The sequence below is a fragment of the Rutidosis leptorrhynchoides genome, chromosome 2 (assembly GCF_046630445.1).
Source record: "Rutidosis leptorrhynchoides isolate AG116_Rl617_1_P2 chromosome 2, CSIRO_AGI_Rlap_v1, whole genome shotgun sequence".
NCBI classification, from domain to species: Eukaryota; Viridiplantae; Streptophyta; class Magnoliopsida; order Asterales; family Asteraceae; genus Rutidosis; species Rutidosis leptorrhynchoides.
In genome coordinates, this window is record NC_092334.1 from 270346208 (window position 1) to 270354331 (window position 8124).

Consider the following 8124-nt stretch of genomic DNA (forward strand, 5'->3'; position numbering starts at 1 on the left):
ATTCCGTCATTTAATTATAACATCACTCATTTACTCGAGCGTTTTTAAAATATTCGTTTGGTTAATTCCGGCACCCGCTTTGAAACTTGAGGGACTAATCTTGGCACTTGGCCAAATTTTGGTAACTAGTCACCACCACCTCCCACCATCTCATCCATTCATTTCTCACTTCATCTTCTCCCTCTTTTTCTCTCTTCCATTTTAGAACTCAAACACCCATCTTTATAAAATCATCATCTAAATCCGGATCAAGAAGGAAACGTCAAAACAAATTACATTTTCGTGATCCTCTCTTCATCCTCTACATTTTGGTACCAATTTCATCAAGTTTGGGTAACATTTCTAAAACTCTAGATTTTCTCTAAATTCGTGTTTTTATACTTGAAATGGTGTTAGTTAGTGTCTATGGCTCGTGTGTAACATGAATATATATTTTGTTTGCTCGATTTGTTGTTTTGAGTAACTAGTTTGAACATTTGAAATGGGTTTGCTTAATCTTGCATTTTGGAAGATTAAATGTTGTTAAATTGTTAAAGTTCATGTTTTAATTGTGTTACTAGTATCACTAGCTTCGTTTTGATGCGTAGGTTGATTAAGAAAACTTCAAAAACATGAATATTGATTTTTGCGGATTTTGGTTAGGGTTTGATAGACTTAAAACGAACTTTTGATGCGTTGAATGCTTGTTAATGTTGTTAGTAAGTTTTTAGATGCAATGTATGCTTAATTACCTTTTTAAAACGATATATCGTATGTGTAAATTGGATTCCCGAATCATAAAATACGTTTTACGAACTTGAAACTTTGAAAATAAACCTTTCTTGATCAATTGACGAGATTTCAGTTATTGTAATTAATGTTTTTGCTTGGTGAAAAGTAGTTAGTCGTATTCCTTGTCAAAAGAGCTTTCCAACGACATAAGATACGAGTTCTAAGTGTTAGCGGTTTGTGATTTATGCTTGAAAGAGTTTTGATTTGAGATTTGAACATTTGGGACTGGCCAGGCACCAGCACCCGGCCTTTGCCGCGGCGCGGCCCTTTCCTGTCGCGGCGCGACATATAAGGGGGCCAGGTTCTGACCTCCTTGTCCCAAATGTGAAAAATGTTTGGCCCGTTCTAGACCTCCGATTCACATGAGACTTGTTCTAACATGCTTATATATGAATAAAAACCTCAGAAAAATAGTTCGGGACCCGACCCGAACGTGTTGACTTTCGTTGACTTTGACCGACCAAAGTTTGACTTTTTGTCAAACTTAACCAAACGTTTATGCAATCGTTCTAACGTGCTTTTATACTTGATTCTTGCATGAAACTTGACAACGTGATTCACATGCTATATAATCGAGTCGTAATGAGCCATAGGACTAATTGAACACATTTCGCTCGACCTTGTGTCGTAACCGGTTAATTGATACAACTTATTTGTTTAGGTCAAGGCTAAGCAACTATCATGCACACATTTACTTTGTGAAGTACTTTTATACTCGTGCACTCGAGGTGAGATCATAGTCCCATCTTTCAACAACTTTTATGCTTTAAACTATGGGATGAGAAACATATACGTATCATACTTTTACACTTGAACACAAGTACGAAAACGAACATTCCACGTACGGATTTGAACAAAAAGCCTCAATTCAATTATCATTAGTTAAACTTGCAGGGTGTAAACGTGAACTTATATTATGTGATCACATGGGCTTGACGAGCCTCATTCGGACGGTTCGCTACCGTTAGCGGATGAAATATATTTTCGGGTCTAGTGTATGTTCTAACACTACGCAAAGGGTGCAAAACAGTTAAGTTTGATAATTGGGTGCCCGGGATACAAACAACAACTTTGGAATGCAAATGATTTTGATAATCATCTTATACTAAATCTTGTGGTTCAAATACAACGATTACTAAAACACCTATGATTTCACCAACGTTTTTCGTTGACAGTTTTCTATATGTTTCTCAGGTTCATACTTGGCTATTTGATACATGCTTCCGCGTACACTCATACTTGCTTGGAGTCAAGCATGCATGCATACACTCTGATTTCTTGCTTGGGGTCAAGCATACATACATACATACGCTAGTGATAGCACCTTTGGATTCAAACATATTGTTTACATACTTACGCTATTTATAGCAACCGCGATTTTAAACTAATTATGTCGCAAGTTATTTCATTTATACTTTATACTCTTGCAAACTTAAACTTGTCGTCGAACTGTTTTGTAAACTAAACTTTGCAAGCATGATACGTTTCAAAAGAATGCGACATAATTTTGGTCAAACGAGTCTCATATAGGGACTACGACCACGTAACGGGACCTAAGTAGTCGGCGCCGTCAATGACGATTTGGTCAGGTCGCTACATTGTATACGTGTCTATGGTATCTCAAGATTACATAATATACAATACAAGTTGATTAAGTTATGGTTGGAATAGATTTGTTACCAATTTTCACGTAGCTAAAATGAGAAAAATTATCCAATCTTGTTTTACCCATAACTTCTTCATTTTAAATCCGTTTTGAGTGAATCAAATTGCTATGGTTTCATATTGAACTCTATTTTATGAATCTAAACATAAAAAGTATAGGTTTATAGTCGGAAAAATAAGTTACAAGTCGTTTTTGTAAAGGTAGTCATTTCAGCCGAAAGAACGACGTCTAGATGACCATTTTAGAAAACATACTTGCACTTTGAGTTTAACCATAATTTTTGGATATAGTTTCATGTTAATAATAAAAATCATTTTCTCAGAATAACAACTTTTAAATCAAAGTTTATCATAGTTTTTAATTAACTAACCCAAAACAGCCCGCGGTGTTACTACGACGGCGTAAATCCGGTTTTACGGTGTTTTTCGTGTTTCCAGGTTTTAAATCATTAAGTTAGCATATCATATAGATATAGAACATGTGTGTAGTTAATTTTAAAAGTCGAGTTAGAAGGATTAACTTTTGTTTGTGAACAAGTTTAGAATTAACTAAACTATGTTCTAGTGATTACGAGTTTAAACCTTCGAATAAGATAGTTTTATATATATGAATCGAATGATGTTATGAACATCATTACTACCTCAAGTTTAGTAGGTAAACCTACTGGAAGTGACAAGAAATGATCTAGCTTCAAAGGATCTTGGATGGCTTGAAAGTTCTTGAAGTAGGATCATGACACAAAAACAAGTTCAAGTAAGATTTTTACTCGAATTAAGATAGTTTATAGTTATAGAAATTGAATCAAAGTTTGAATATGAATATTACCTTGAATAAGAAAGCTAACCTACTATATATAACAAAGGTTTCTTGATCTTAGATGATTACTTGGAATGGATTACAAAGCTTGGAAGTAAATTAGTAAACTTGAAGGGATTTTTGAAGTGTTCTTGAAGTGTTCTTCCTATGATGATTATAGCTTGATTCTTGAGGTGATTTTTGATGAAGATGATGATTAACTACTAGAAAAATACGTTCATAATAGTGTGTGTGTGTGTTGAGAGAGAATTAGAAAGAGAATTGGAAGTGAAATGGAGTGAATGATATGTGGTAATTGGTGAGTGGTGAGTGGGGTTAAAAGGAGTTCTAGTTAGTTGACTAGCTCATGGTAGAAGTTAAAATTGATTAGTCATACATGACATAATCAAGAGTGGAATCCCATGCTAGTTCCTATTGGTATATACTCATAGTAAGTACATTTTGAAGCTGTGTATAATACGGGTAAGAATACGACTAGAATTCTTGATGAAAGAAAAGAATGGAAAAGTAACTCTAACCATTTTCGTTAAGTATGAGTGTTTTGATATATGTCTTGAAGTCTTCCAAAAGTATTTTAATACATCTAAATACACTACATGTATATACATTTTAACTGAGTCGTTAAGTCATCGTTAGTCGTTACATGTAAGTGTTGTTTTGAAACCTTTAAGTTAACGATCTCAATTAATGTTGTTAACCCATTGTTTATTATATCTAATGAGATGTTAAATTATTATATTATCATGATATTATGATATATTAATATATCTTAATATGATATATATACATTTAAATGTCGTTACAACGATAATCGTTACATATATGTCTCGTTTCGAAATCCTTAAGTTAGTAGTCTTGTTTATATGTATATAACTCATTGTTAATATACTTATGGAGATATTTACTTATCATAATCTCATGTTAACCATATGTATATCCATATATATATCGTCATGTCGTTTTTACAAGTTTTAACGTTCGTGAATCGCCGGTCAACTTGGGTGGTCAATTGTCTATATGAAACATATTTCAATTAATCAAGTCTTAACAAGTTTGATTGCTTAACATGTTGGAAACATTTAATCATGTAAATATCAATCTCAATTAATTTATATAAACATAGAAAAGTTCGGGTCACTACATCGGGGGTAAGGGGCGTTTAGGACCAGTGTAATGAATACAAGGCGTCTGCCTATTCATGAGCCAGCATTCCATAATCTCGGCAGAATAACTGATGAAGTCATAGTATGCACTTACTTTAACCTTATCTGGATTAAAAATTTTATCGCATTTACTTTATCTATCTTATAAATTAGAAAATCCCAAAATAAATATTCACTACTCCCTAACTATCTTAGGCTACAATATAGGTTCGATGTTACTGATATCTCAAAAATACGACTCTAGGTCATACTTCCCTTACTTATAAGGAGTAGTATGATTTAGGCCCCGCTAAATATAAATTTAAAACAGTACCCTCTCCCACGAGTGGCTGATCCTGGCGAGCCGCGGCCTAACGACACCGCGCAAATAAAAACCGTCCGTTTCGGCCATATCAAGAGACCTACCTAGTTTTTTGGCGCCGCTGCCGGGGAACTGGTATCAGGCAATACTGTTTTCAATCAAACTTATTCGCAAGCATTTAGTGGTGTCTAAGAAAGACAATTATACACAAACTTGGTTATTGGATTTTTCGAACAGTCGCCAATTATATTGGGACCAAAAGGATCCTGCCTCTCCGTAGTCAGCCTGGCCACTTGGTTTGTTGAATAGTTTGTGCGGAACTTTGTTACCGAAATACCAGGGAATCAGTAGCCAGAACCATAAACATATTCCACCATAGGATAGTTAGTTAATTAGATTAGATTACTTTAGATTACTCTAGTTTACCTTAGATTAGACCACCTTAGATTACCTTAGATTGCTTTTGATTAAATTAGATTACCTTAGAATTAGATTAGTTTAGATTAGCTTATTATAATTTAGCTTATTTGCGAAAATTAAAAACAAAAAAAGGCATACCTAGTGTATGACCCAAACCCGATCTAGACCAGGGCCGTTGTTATTCGTACCTGATCCAGACGCAATAATCTCTAAAGCACGCAAGGAAGCAAGAATCAGAAACCAAATGGCGTTACGCATTACTTTAGCAGAAAACACGAAACCCTCGATTGAAGGTCGAGGAAGACTAATCAGATTTCCAGAGATTCAAGGACACTCGTTCGAGTTAAAAAAACACATCATCCAGCTAATTCAGAATAGCTGTCAGTTTCATGGATTACCGAATGACGATCCTAATTCTCACCTTGATAAATTCATATCTCTTTCGAACTCCTACAAACAGCCAGGGATAGGACAAGATATAGTCCAGCTATACTCGTTCCCCTATTCTCTCACTCATCATGCTCAAACTTGATTTGAAGGACTGGAATAAGATTCCATCACGTCATGGACAGAGATGGCGACTAAATTCCTAAACAAATATTTCCCTCCTTCTAAATAAACCAAACTGAAGAATGACATCATTAACTTCAAACAAAGTTATGATGAATCTCTTTGCACTGCATGGGAGCGTTTCAAAACCCTGCTGAAGAAGTGCCCTAATCACCAGTTAGAACGGTCAGCCCAAATCTGTACCTTCTACAATGGTCTTACGGTAAATCATAGGACGACGATAGATGCAGCAGCTCAAGGGAATCTGATGAACCAAACCGCAGATGAAGCATGGGAATTGCTTGAGAACATGACGATGCATCATCATGATTGGAACAGTGGTGAAACAACTTCATCATTTGCCCCACTCTCTGCACTTAACAATCAAACGGAGGCCATCAAATCCCTCACAGATAAGATGGAATCTCTTGCCAAGCAACTCGGAGAATTGAAGACGCAACCGCAGCAGGTTAACCAAGCTCAGGCTTGTGTTAATTGTACCAACCCGCAACCTACTGAAGACTATCAAGTTAAGTACGAAAACTCTGACGGTTCAGTCTGTTATGTTCAATACCCAGCTCGTCCACCAAATCCCGGATTCAATCAACCACCAAGGGTTAATCAATTTCAGCGAAGCAATCAACCTTTCCGCTATCGCTATCCACTTTATCCAGCCCAACAATCTCAATTGACCTACGATCAACCACTTCCACTCACTGGTCCCCCAGTTGAGGAGAATTCCCCTACCACCCAGATTACAAAAGCAGCTAACCCCACTCTCGGAGCTGATGATCAGTTAACTCAGTTCATCCAAGGACAAAAACAGTTAAATCAGAGAACTGCAACCAGACAAGATCAGACGGAGATACTAATGAGAAATCAATTGGCTCTGCTCAAAAGTTTGGAAATGCAGCTCGGATAGTTATCACAAAGCCTTGAAACCCAACCGCAGGGAAGATTGCCAAGTAATACTATCCAGAATCCCCACATAGAAGAAGCAAAGTAAATGGATTCCGTAATCCTAGAGGAAGAACCACGGAGATGGTCAACTAGGCTCAAGAACAAATCAACATATACTCAGAAGCTAACCCCTAAAACTCCAGTTCGCGTACCTTATCTTGGAAGGCTACAAGAAGAACCATCCAAGCTTGATTCCTTTAAACTAGAGGAAGATTCTTGGACACTATGTCCAAAGTTCCCAACCAGAAGAGATACATCCGAAGGCTTCTATCTACAAAGGAGAGGATACCAGACTCTAACAAAATTCCACTGAGTGAAGAATGCTCTGCATTACTCAGAAACTCTCTACCACCTAAGCTAGGAGATACGGGTCGATTCATTTTCCCGTGTTCAATCTACCAATCTGGAACCATTAATGCACTAGTAGATTTAGGAGCAAGTATCAACCTAATCCCCTACTCTCTCTACAAGAGATTGGAGTTATGAGATTTGTCACCAACTAAAATGACAATCCAACTTGCCGATCATACAATTCGATATCCTAAGGGCATAGTTGAGAACGTCTTGGTGAAAGTCGAAAAATTCTTGTATCCTATGGATTTCGTAGTAATGGATATTAAGGAAGACCTACACACCCCAATAGTGTTAGGAAGACCTTTCATGAATACGGCTAGGACTGTTATTGATGTGTACAATCAAACCATGATCTTACGATCACATGGGGAGAGCGTTACCTTCAAAATTGACCGACCAACCGATCTTTCTGGACAGGCAGAGATGTTTGCTATTTCCAACAGACGAATCACTTCCAATGATGAGTTATTACCACCAGCCAATGATATCAAGATGGGTGTCGAATCACAGTCTATAGACGACCTAAAAATGGAAGAAGGAGATCCCAGCGAAGAAATAGAGGAAAAGAAGGAATCTGAAGAGGAAGAGGAAATGGAAGACGTAAAAGAAACTGCGACAACACCCGTTCCAAGCACTGAGCGTCATGAAGAAATAATGAGGCTTGAAACGACAGATCACAGTTTAATCATTCGCTTCAAAAAGAAGACTGACAAGGCTGAGGTTAAGGATATAGAAATTGATTCTGTAAGTATCAAAGTGGAGAATCAGAATACTGAAGGAACCCGTTCATCAGACGCATCCTCAGAGGAACCGGATACCGATGATGACGAGGAAGAGCATCACGAAGACATTCTGACTAACTCACACTCTCCAACTGAAGTAGATCAAGGGGAGCCAGACTCTTCTTCAGATCAAATTCCATTTATATCCACACATGCAGACATGATTGCCTTCATCAATGATACCGATGAATTTGAAGACATTCTCGAAGCCATCCGAAAGTCCACCATTGATTTTTCGCTACGCTTAACAGAACGAATCATGGCTATTAGAGAAGAGCACCACCTCTATCTCCGAAGAGAAGACAATGATGTTGAAATCCTAGAAGAACGCATTCAAGACTT

The 8124-nt window shown here is 37.0% G+C and overlaps 1 non-coding gene across 1 annotated transcript; it reads right to left on the reverse strand.

The window, feature by feature from the left end:
• Positions 1-5759: 5759 nt before the first annotated feature.
• LOC139894969 (small nucleolar RNA R71) lies at positions 5760-5866 on the reverse strand. Its single transcript, XR_011775441.1, has one exon. It is a non-coding gene; the product is annotated as a small nucleolar RNA R71 (small nucleolar RNA).
• Between the last annotated feature and the right edge of the window lie 2258 nt (positions 5867-8124).